This window comes from Aptenodytes forsteri, unplaced genomic scaffold, assembly GCF_000699145.1.
Source record: "Aptenodytes forsteri isolate BGI_AS27 unplaced genomic scaffold, ASM69914v1 Scaffold84, whole genome shotgun sequence".
Taxonomy (NCBI): domain Eukaryota; kingdom Metazoa; phylum Chordata; class Aves; order Sphenisciformes; family Spheniscidae; genus Aptenodytes; species Aptenodytes forsteri.
Genome location: NW_008795492.1, coordinates 3,380,070 through 3,390,685, shown reverse-complemented (window position 1 = coordinate 3,390,685; position 10,616 = coordinate 3,380,070).

Genomic DNA, 10,616 nt, shown 5'->3' with positions numbered 1-10,616 from the left:
TTATTCTGGTATAAATTGAACAGATAAAAATGAGTTTAAAGTTTTGTAGCTTGCCTTGTCTCCCTTTTCTAATCCTTCCAAAGGAAAAAAGTTGAAAAAAAAAAAATATCAATCTGAAAGGCATGAATCTAAAATTCCTATTTCTATGCTTGTATATACACAATATGTATAAATATTTTAAATTTCTCTATGTTCCTGTCCTTCCACATAGAAACAGGAAGTATGCGCTTAATTAATTTTCTCCTCCTCTTTTAAATAGTGGTGACATGCTTGTGTTCTTCCTGATGTTTTTCTCAGACAGATGCAATATTCAATCTTGTATTTCAGCTGTAATCTAACAAACATGATTAAAGTTGCTGACTTCTTTAACTGGATGTGATAACACCATTTTTATAGGAACCCTTTGTTGGATCAATGTGTGAACTGAAAAACAAACAGTTTATACTAAAGAACTAGTTCCATATTGCATGAATATGGTGTAGTGCTCCTTGCATGACCTAATGCTGAAGTTTCCTATGGTCTTGGTATATAAACTTGTAAAAGATGCATTCCAAGAACAAATAAAATAAGATGCACATACTGATTTCCACAATTGCCACCACCTAGCTTTCTAACAGATAAAGGTCTTTGTCAATATATCTGCACATGGAAACAAGCCAAAATGTTACATATGCACATATATACATATTAATGCTTGCAGATATGCCCAAATAAAAGTATGCATGTGTGTTTCTTAAGATTACTTCCTCACTTCTGTGAAAGCAGAAGTTTTCTGCTGAGGGTGAATCATTCTAAGATGATTAGATTCTAGCTTGTAGAATCTGGTTTTTTCCTGTTTAGGAATCATTATGTCAGTTTTACAAGCTTAGATACCAAACTCTTCGTAGCCTGTAATGGTAAGTGATAAAGTATAGTCTCCAATGTTTAAGGAGGTCCTGCAATGAGTAAATTTAAGTTGAAATTCCAGCATAGTTTTCCTTAAAAACCTATAATGTCTGCAGTTCAGTCACTTTTGTTAATAACTGTATTTGGGATCCTTTTAAAGAGTAGAGAGAGATCACAGTGTGCTACAAAGAAATATTTTTTAAATTAATCTGAGTGATTCCTAAGTCCAAATGCAAAACATCTTCAGATAATATCATGCATACCTCCTCTATTTAATAAAATGGATACTTACCACAAACTGGTGTAGTTATGCACCTACACTCCGAGTTGACCAGACACAAGTCTACTGTAGCCAAAAACGCAGGTATAGGTCAGGAGCCTGCCGACAATGGAAGCCCTTAATTGCCCTGATCAGCTTCAGCTGGGACCTCCACCCACCCCCTCTGCTTCCTGACCTGGGAGCTCCATTTAAGCTCTGGCCAGCTCTACCCTGCTTGGATGGTGGGGGACTGTGCCCTTGTTGGTGAGGCTGCTGCTCTGGTGTGTGCTGTGGTCAGCCTTACCTTCTAACTTATCTCCTGGTAGAACAGGCCTGCTCTTGCTGCTCCCTGATGGTTTATTAGTGCAGGCTCAGTATGATGTTAAGGTTGTGATATGGTTCCTTGGTTTGAAGGGGACTTGGACTGAGTGAGGTAGAGCTGGTGCCTGGCAGTCTGTGTCTGTAGGTATGTAAGCATGCCATTAATGTGGAAATTTTTTCCTGGATCTGAATGTATACAGAGATTTGAGTATTTAATACTTTTGTGATAGAATCTGCAAGAAGAACAGATAGTAAGTAGCTGATGAATAATGCTTTTAGAGATCACAAATGACTAAGGCTGTACAAAATAAAAAAGTTGTTCTGGATATCAGTATAGGAATAGGTTTGCCTGGTCAGTATTAGTGAAATTTGTCATGTTAGCCAAACTGACCTGAATAACTTCTATAGTCAGGTATTGTGTGTGAACCTGCATGTCAGTGTTTGCCTGTTGCTGGCAGACATCTTTTCTTGGTTACTCCAGCTATATACCACTTTCTCTCCACCTCCAGAACACTTGGGTAAATGAGCCTAAAAAAGGACAAAAAACCCTAATGCTAAGAAAACAATAGAAAAGGCAAAAGTGAGCTGAAAGGAGGAGGATGATATGCTAAGTAGGAGATGGAATAAGAGCAGGGGAATGTTACAAGCCAGTTTGCAGCATCCAGTGATACTTAAATGGATAAGCAGGAATGTCCTTTCGTAAAACACTGTGCATAATATTTTTGTGAAGAAGGCAATGAACTCTTTCCATGTCCTCTGGCAATAGGACTAGAAATCTGTCAGCAAGGGTTTAGGTAGAGTTATCTGTTAGGTATGGCTGATCCCATGCAGAACTAGGGGACAGACTCTTTGTAGAGTTAATTATAGCTAAAAAGGAAAGAACAACATATAAAAATTAATATTGAGCGCTCATCTAATAAGAAGTGGAAATGAAGTAAAAAAATAATAATATGAATCTCTGTCTTTACTACATGAAAGGATTTTCTTGTTCTGAGTGCTGCATATGTTTTTTCTTATACTTTTTCTGAACTCATCAAAATGATGAGTTTATGTGGACAGATTGTTTTGGAGATTGAGTGGCTCAGGTGGGTGAAGGAAGCGTAAGTCTCTCTAATAATAATGAAAACCAAGGGAACTATTTAAAGATTGGTTAAAAAAGAGGTGCTTTTGCAGCTGAATGTATTTTTGTATGTTTTCAACTGATGTAAGGAGGAAGGTGCCATCCATATTTATGCTTCATTAAATAAGCATAAGGAGACCTGAAAAATAAAAAGGAAAACTGCAACTTTCTTCCTTGTCAGCATGAAGGAACACGTCAGTGAGAGATGCACTATTTAAATTGTGCCAGCCAAAAATGGGGTTCAGGAACAAAGCACATGAATAGAGTCTGTTTCCCAGATTCCAGAAGAAAGAAATCTCAATTATTCAAAGTCAACAAACACCAAATGCTTTTCTATGTAGTTCTAAATTCTGACATGAAGAATTAAAATCACCAGCTACTAGACTGGTTTGATATTTTCAGTATTTCAGAAAATGGAATAATTAATTGTTTCTTCCTTTCTGAAGTTGGGAAGCTTTTTTTAATGATGGATCTAGAAGTTCTGGTTTTGTCTGCTTTACAAATGCTGTTACTAAAGATGTTTGCAGCTACACCTAAGCATGGGCAATGTGCCTTATTACATCATATCACAAATAATTTTCTATTTTTTTTTATTTCATCACACACATTTTGCTGTGACTTTATTGTCAGTTCTTTAAATATGATGAAACTTCATAAAGGAGATCCTTGAGTTGTAAGGTTTTATAGAATAAAAACACATTATATATTTGTGCTAGAAAGAGCATTTTCTTGATATGTCTAGAGAAACTGCAATGATGGTCGCTATTGATGTTTTTTCATGATAAGAAATTAGGGGGCAGGGAAGGAGAAAATCAGAGGCCTTCGTGAATGCTAAAGCTAAATCTCTTTTGTGATATGTTCTAACTCCTGCATCATTATACCTTTCTCTTGCAGTGCTGGAGTACTGTTGCAGGTTAACACAGTTTGACTGGAGTTCTGAAAACTGGCTTCTGCAGTGGCAATGGTATGTGCTTGGTGAATAGGAATAGATTTTTAATATGTAGATAACAGGAAAGAACAACAATTTTTTTTTGGTCATTTGTGTGTTTTAATCATTGATGGTTCAGTCATCAAAGAATAATGTGGAAAACTCTTTAAACAGCAACTGATGATGCAAACCCTTGAGCTCATTCAAACATATGTTCTGTATTTAATTCCTGTTATTATGCTAGGTCTCCTAAATTTTGCTTCAGTGTTCTTTGTCTTCAAATGTTCAATTGGCAGAGTTAGTTTTGTTTTAGTGTCTTATGTTTCAGTTGAGTGAATGTTAAGCTATTTACTTTCATATCCAGGTACCCTTTGGTTTTGAAAGTCTATCTATCAAACACCTGGACTGGTTTTAGGTTCCTCTCTTTACAGGAGTGCATAACTGGTTGTTTCTAAACTTATCCATCCCTTACTATGATTTAGAACTTCTCACTTGAATCTCTGCAGATTATCAGAACAGAAGCTGATGGAACAGGTAAACTAATAAACAGGATTTTCAACCCTTTTGCATTAGAATACCTTTTTGTATGAAACGTAGCATAGAAGCTGCATTAAAAAAAAAGTTTAGAACAAAAGATGAATTTGCTTGAGAACTGAAATATATATGAATGTGTTTGTACCTTGGGTTTAACCGTAATGTGGTTTGGTTTGAAATTTCCTTTTATCTTCAGTATTCTGGTAACATTAGCATGCAGATCATTTGGAAATTTGTAAAATGCTTATATTTTTAAAAGGTTGGGGGGGGGAACCCTAAACCAACAAAAAACACCCCCCCCACCACCACAACAAAAAACCCCAAACCCCACAAACTCCCCACCCTCCAAATCTTGGATTGCTGCAATGTGCTAATGTTATTTGATTTATTAAATATGAGGGAAAGGCAGGAGAATATATCAGGAAGTGTCCTCTGATTTAGTCAAATAAGCTACTGTCAAATACTCCATTTTTGATTGTTTCAAAGTAGGTACCATTTCTTGTTGTTTTAGGCTGGGACTTCACTGAATGAAACTACTACTAAGCATTCTTCTACTCCATTTATATAAGATGGCTCAAATAATTTTTTCTCCCAAGTGTCTCAAAGTTACTTACCTATAGAGTTGCATTAACTATTTAGGGAAGAATACCACAGGCACATGTGGGAAATTGTTCTGTAAGTAAATGATAGAAAGCATTCCTTAAAAATCACAGCACAGAGTTTTGACTTTTTCCTTTTTCATCTCTTTGGGCCTGTTCTTTCTGTTACATTTGCTGAGAAAAGTCTGTCTTGTAGACTGTCACCATCTTCATGTTATCCTGCTATTGGCAAAAAATAAAACAAGATTTAACATCACCTGTTGTCTTTGCTGGTTATATTTAGTGTATGTATTCTAAGACATGTATATGTGTGTGCTTATGTATCAGTTATTCCATTTTTTATGTAATTCACCTAAGAAAATTTGCTTGTTGCAACTAATCCATTACCCAAATAGTCTATAGCATCTTCTAGATTCTATATTCTGTATTTACCCTTGACAACTTATTTTAGGATAAGCTAACATTTTTTTTGTAACCTGCCTATTGACTGACTTTTTTAAAGAATGCTTTCAATGTATTTTGAACGTTGGGATGGGGATACATTAATAGCACCAGTGTGATGACATATATAATGGAAGAGAAGGCTTCAAATAATGCTGTTGTTGGAAGTATAGTCATCAGGTGGATGCTGATCAGGCTGCTCCAGATGAGCTTCTTCTCAGTGTGTCTGGTCTGCACTTCTCTGATCTTCCTTCTTTTTTATTCCTCCAAAGCACCAAGTCTTCTTCTCCTATGATGTTCTGTTAAGCCTCTTCTTTGTCAGTTTTGTTCCTTTTTCCTGTTTAGTGTCTGTGCTCTGCTTCTCCCTCTGCAGGGAAGTTGGAGGAACTTGAAGTTCTTTCTGGTTTAGCCACCTAATTGTCCCAAAATGTTCCTGATTAAATCAGTCTGAGCTAGATAATGGGAACACCTGCTTCATATGATGTCAAGTTCTATCTCCTTAAAGAAGCCTGTTAAAGGTACAATTATCCATGCAACCTGTCAGTCCTAACTTAGCTGCTCAGGCAGCCATTGTTAGTTTTACTGTTTTGCAACACACTTACTACATACTGGGGTGCTTCAGCACATTCATAATGTTAATCAGAAGCTATAAAATATATGTAACAAGAATATAGCTTGAAATAGAAAGTAGTCTTGAGATGAGTTTGACTGGCATTTTACACTAATTAAACTTCCTTGATATGTTATGCACAGTGGATAAGACATCAATTTCCCAGACACTCGTGTCAACTTGACTTCAAATTTTCTTTCAAGCAAACTTTTCATGTTGTTCATATCCTCAAAGAAAGATACTAGCTTTTTGTAAAAAATGAGGAAATCTTCCAGGGAGCCACCTTCTCTCTGTACACTTTCCTTTGCAGAAATGATGATCATATGAAAAACAAAAGGTTGAGTTATTATAATGCCCAAATTGCAGATAGCCATAACAGTGTTTAAGTATTGTATATTTAGTTCTAAATTGCTCAGATTACACTATTTTTTTCAGTCATGATAGTATCTCTTCATTCTTATTGGAAAAATAAACACACTCATGAAAAAGAAAGGAAATAGGTAGTTATTGCAAATATGTATTACCAATGTCATGTGTGATTAAATGTTATACAATGTCTTAACAGCATATATTAGGAAGTTAGGATTCAGTAGTAAACTGGCTAAGTAATGGGGAAACCTTACATCAGGAGGCTAGATCAACTCCTTAAATTTGTTTCCCTGCTAACACCATTTGAAAGGACAAAATCCTGTCTGCTGTGATAAAAGGGAATACTTTATGCCGTGGTAAAGAAGGGTTATTTAAAAAATGAAAAGTGGATTGTATGCTACCTTTTTCTTCTCTCATTAGCAGGACCAGTTCCAGGAATATAGACTGACAGCATTTTAAACAGAATTCAAGATACTTTGGAATTCCTGTGAATGTGACCTCTTTCCTCTCTTCCTTTGCCAATGCCCCATATCTTACTGTATACTGAGCTATTCCAGGAAACTACAGCAGTGAAAAACATGCATGTGGTACACCATACTGGGAGAAAAGTTCACTTGCCAGCTTGTAGTAGGAGGGATACATATTCAAAAAGGCAGGCTGTAGCTAGCTCCTGCTCTTTACAACTTTCTTTAACTTTGCCTTTTATTGTAGTACCCCTTCATGAATATAATTTCACAGAAAACTCAATTCTGTCACTTGGTGTGATCTAAGATTGCAGGTATTTTTACCTTTCTACTACTGTACTGTGGATCCATCAGTGGTATCCAGCTCTTGCCCTGGACAGTTATGGCCACTTAAAGTCTGTTCCCTGTTACCATGCAAGCTGATATGCCTATCTCACAGAACCAAGGTGTTTACTTTCCTTCATGTGATGCAAAATACATGTGTATTTGTTATGTAACCCAGTAGTTACTCATAAATACACTCCACGATGTGTCACAATGGGCACATTTAAGCATCCGCTATCTGGGGAAAAAAGTACTTGGGTCTGAGGAACCTTAGAAAAGTTGGTGGCAAGCACCAAAAGTTTACGAAAGGCTCTGTGGATTGTTCTGATTGGTTCTTCCCAGGCAGAAGGATGGCAAATCTTACATGCAGTAGAAAAAGAGCCTTATAATATCTGCTAACATATTACATGCTGCCATCTATACCGTTATTTGTAGGGTTCTTTCTCAAATTAAAAAGCGTTGACTTTTTTTTAATACAAAGATCACTATTCCTTTTATGTGATGATTTTGCATCTGAGAATTTCTTATATATATGATAATCTGCTAACATTGGAATTTCCTTTATATATTTGGATGGTATTTGTGGCATTCCCTTCTTGATAGATCTCTGGACTACTTTCTTTCAACATCTGGCAAGAGGAGAACCAGATGCTGACAAAACCTGTCCTTGGACCTAGTGAACCCTTGTCTTTTCTTACCATTTCAAAGTCATTATCTCAGTTCTGTCTCAAGATGTTTCTTTTGGTTGTTGCTTTGACAGCTAATTAGAAGGTAATATATAAAGCTCATATAAGTCTGATTTTTTTTTTTATAAAGAATATTTTCTCTTCAGTAGGCATCCTTTCTATATCAGACTATAATTTCCATCTTTTCACACAGTAAAACTGACATACCAAAAAGAGACTATCCTACAGAAAACTTGGAACTTCTTGAATTGCACAGCATGTAAATGCCATGAGATATAGGATGATTGTGTTGCATATCATGTATGTGCACACATTAAGAAAGGATTGTTACCAAATCTTGCTACACAGTACATCAAATATATTGTATACCTTCAGATTGCTTTTTGATGGCCAGGCAGCTACAGATTTTTGCCTTTGCATCAACACTTGATACCTATTTTACTGCTACAATTAACGTCAAACTAGAAAATATGGACTCTAGCCAGAATGGAAGGTCCATTGTCATTGCAGAAATGTGATTACTACAATTGTAGTAGACAAAACCGATGATGACCATGAAAGGAAAGAGATTAATAATTTATCTGAGGTCTCACCTAGACCTAGAATAGAATCCAAGCATTCTGATTCCCAGTGCAGTGGATGTTTTGATGGACTGTTGCATGACTTCAAAATTGTGTTCAAATAGTCTGCTGAAAATAGTGCAATGTAAGTGTTGCTATGAAACACCCCTCTGCAGAAATTTCTAATGTTTTTAAAATCAGGCTAAACTTTTGATTAACATTCAAGAACCTGACTGTTTGTGTTTGGGAAATTTTTACATCTTTGAATATTTTTCTGCTTGGCTGGGAAATGCTGAGATATGTTATGAGTTGTACTGTAGGCAGTTGTTTATATACTATTTTTTTTGTAAATGTAATAATCCTAAACCCATGCCCCTCCATTGCCAGAATATGTGTATGAAATACTGTATTTGTGAATCTTCATGTTTGCTCAGTTATCAATTTTAGGACACATTCTTATCTGATGTCCAAAACATTTAATCTCCATAAATATAGGCTGAAGTTAGCAGGAGCTGCAGATAGACGGTGCCTCAAAAGATCATATTTTTTTGTTTGATAGATGTATGACAGTAAGACCGGGAAAATAAGCAGATGGTTAGATAGATCAAGGTCTTGACTGACAGCGACATGGGACTCAGTTCAATTTTTAGGGCTTATTATTAAAATATTTAATATCATTTTGAACCCTTGCCCAGAAACCGAGGGGATTTTCCATTTTCTTGTAGCTCAGAAATAAGCACTTTTCCCAGGTTTGCAACAGTAAGACAAAGATTTGAAATAACAGAAATAAAAAGAGGTAACAGGCAAGAGAAAGTAACTACAATAAAATACCAATTTAGAAATACAGAAAAGGCAAAAAAAGCCAGGTTTCCTGTTAGATGCCCTTGAAAGCCATGCTCCCTGCTAGTTATTCTCACTTGCTTTTACTGGATTCCCCTAGTGTAGTTAATAGCTCCATCTGTTAGACAGCTAGCACTTTTTCCTTTGCTCTTTTCTGACTGATCTAGTTGGCTGTAGTACATAGCAGCCTCTACGCTTCTTCAATGAGTTCAGAATAAGATACATGACAAATGAAGTCTTTGCTAAAGAACATGTGACTCCTGGATTGGAGCCTTTTCTTTACCTTCCTTTAAAAAAAAAACAACAGACTGAGCCTGTTTTGCTTATAATTTCTCTTATTGAGTTTGAAAGGTCTATGTTTAGTCAAAATAACATCTTCCTGATGACACTTCATTGCTGGAAAAATGGGTGACATTTAGTTCTCCATCCTTGAATGGTTCTGTGTTGTATTTCCGTCTGCTCTACAATATAGCTGTTATTTAAAGAAAGGTTCCAAAATACAGCGTGTATCAATTGCGCCTGCTCTGACTTCATCCTTTGTCCCACTCTAGTCAATGCGGAATGCTTTCATGGCTTTTTAGATCTGCATGGAGCGTTCCTACCCTTTGGAGCTCCTCCCCGGTTTTCAGCAGTAAGTATGATTAACCAAAAGACTTGCAGGAGGCAGTGGTGTCATATGGAGAATGCTTTGGAGCTCGCTCTCTGGATGAAAGCACTTCCTCTTCTGCTGTAGGCAATTCACAGTGTGTTAGAATGGGTAACCCTGCTTCTGATCTGTGATATGCCTTTTGATGAATCAGTCTTTTATATTGCGTCCCCAAATACATACTGCCAAGGGAATTAGTAAGTATTTGCATAATTTGAGAGGATGGTATAGTAAATAGTGATGATTAGACTATGTAGATTTTTTTAATGTTTCAAACATTTAAATGTTTTTATTTAATTTTGATGTCTTTTTTGATTCAAAATTCCAAACACTTACAGAAATGAATCACTGAGGATTTGGATTTTAGTTTGTATCCTTACCATGGTTTTCATTTCTAAATTTTGATGGTAAAAGTCCTTGTTTTACCATTACCATGGTTTTCATTTCTAAATTTTGATGGTAAAAGTCTCCCCACAAAAAAACCCCTCTCAAACCTGTGGCTGGTTGAGGGTTGTCGATAAAAAAATAAATTATAAAACGTATGTAATTACTGTGCGGTTGTACCATGTACAATTATTTGTCTTAATTTATGTAGCTGGTTATCTCTAGGAGTATGCAGAGAATCCACTTAAGTTGACGATTAACTGTGAGAGTAGCAGGTAGAATGGTCTGGTTACAATAGTCTGTGCTATTAAGGGTAAGGGAGAAGAGGTGGAGCGCTATAATGACAGCTAGATGGGAGCATAAATGGAGACGTGGTAGTGCTTTACAACTGCTAGTGAAGCGTTGTGAGTGGGCATGCAGGCCAGAGCTGAGCAGCTATGGTAGAATTTCACGTGCTTGTTAGAGAGCAGTGCTTCTCCTCTCATTTCCTAGAGTCTGAGGGATTTTCATGACCAAATTTGAATTGCGCTTTTATATCTGTTGGCCTCATGCTAAAGTCCTCTTCTCTAATCATATTCAAACAAGTTATCCTTCGAATTATTAATGTCTTTGTGTGCATTTGAAATGATGCTGTCAGGAGGGGAAA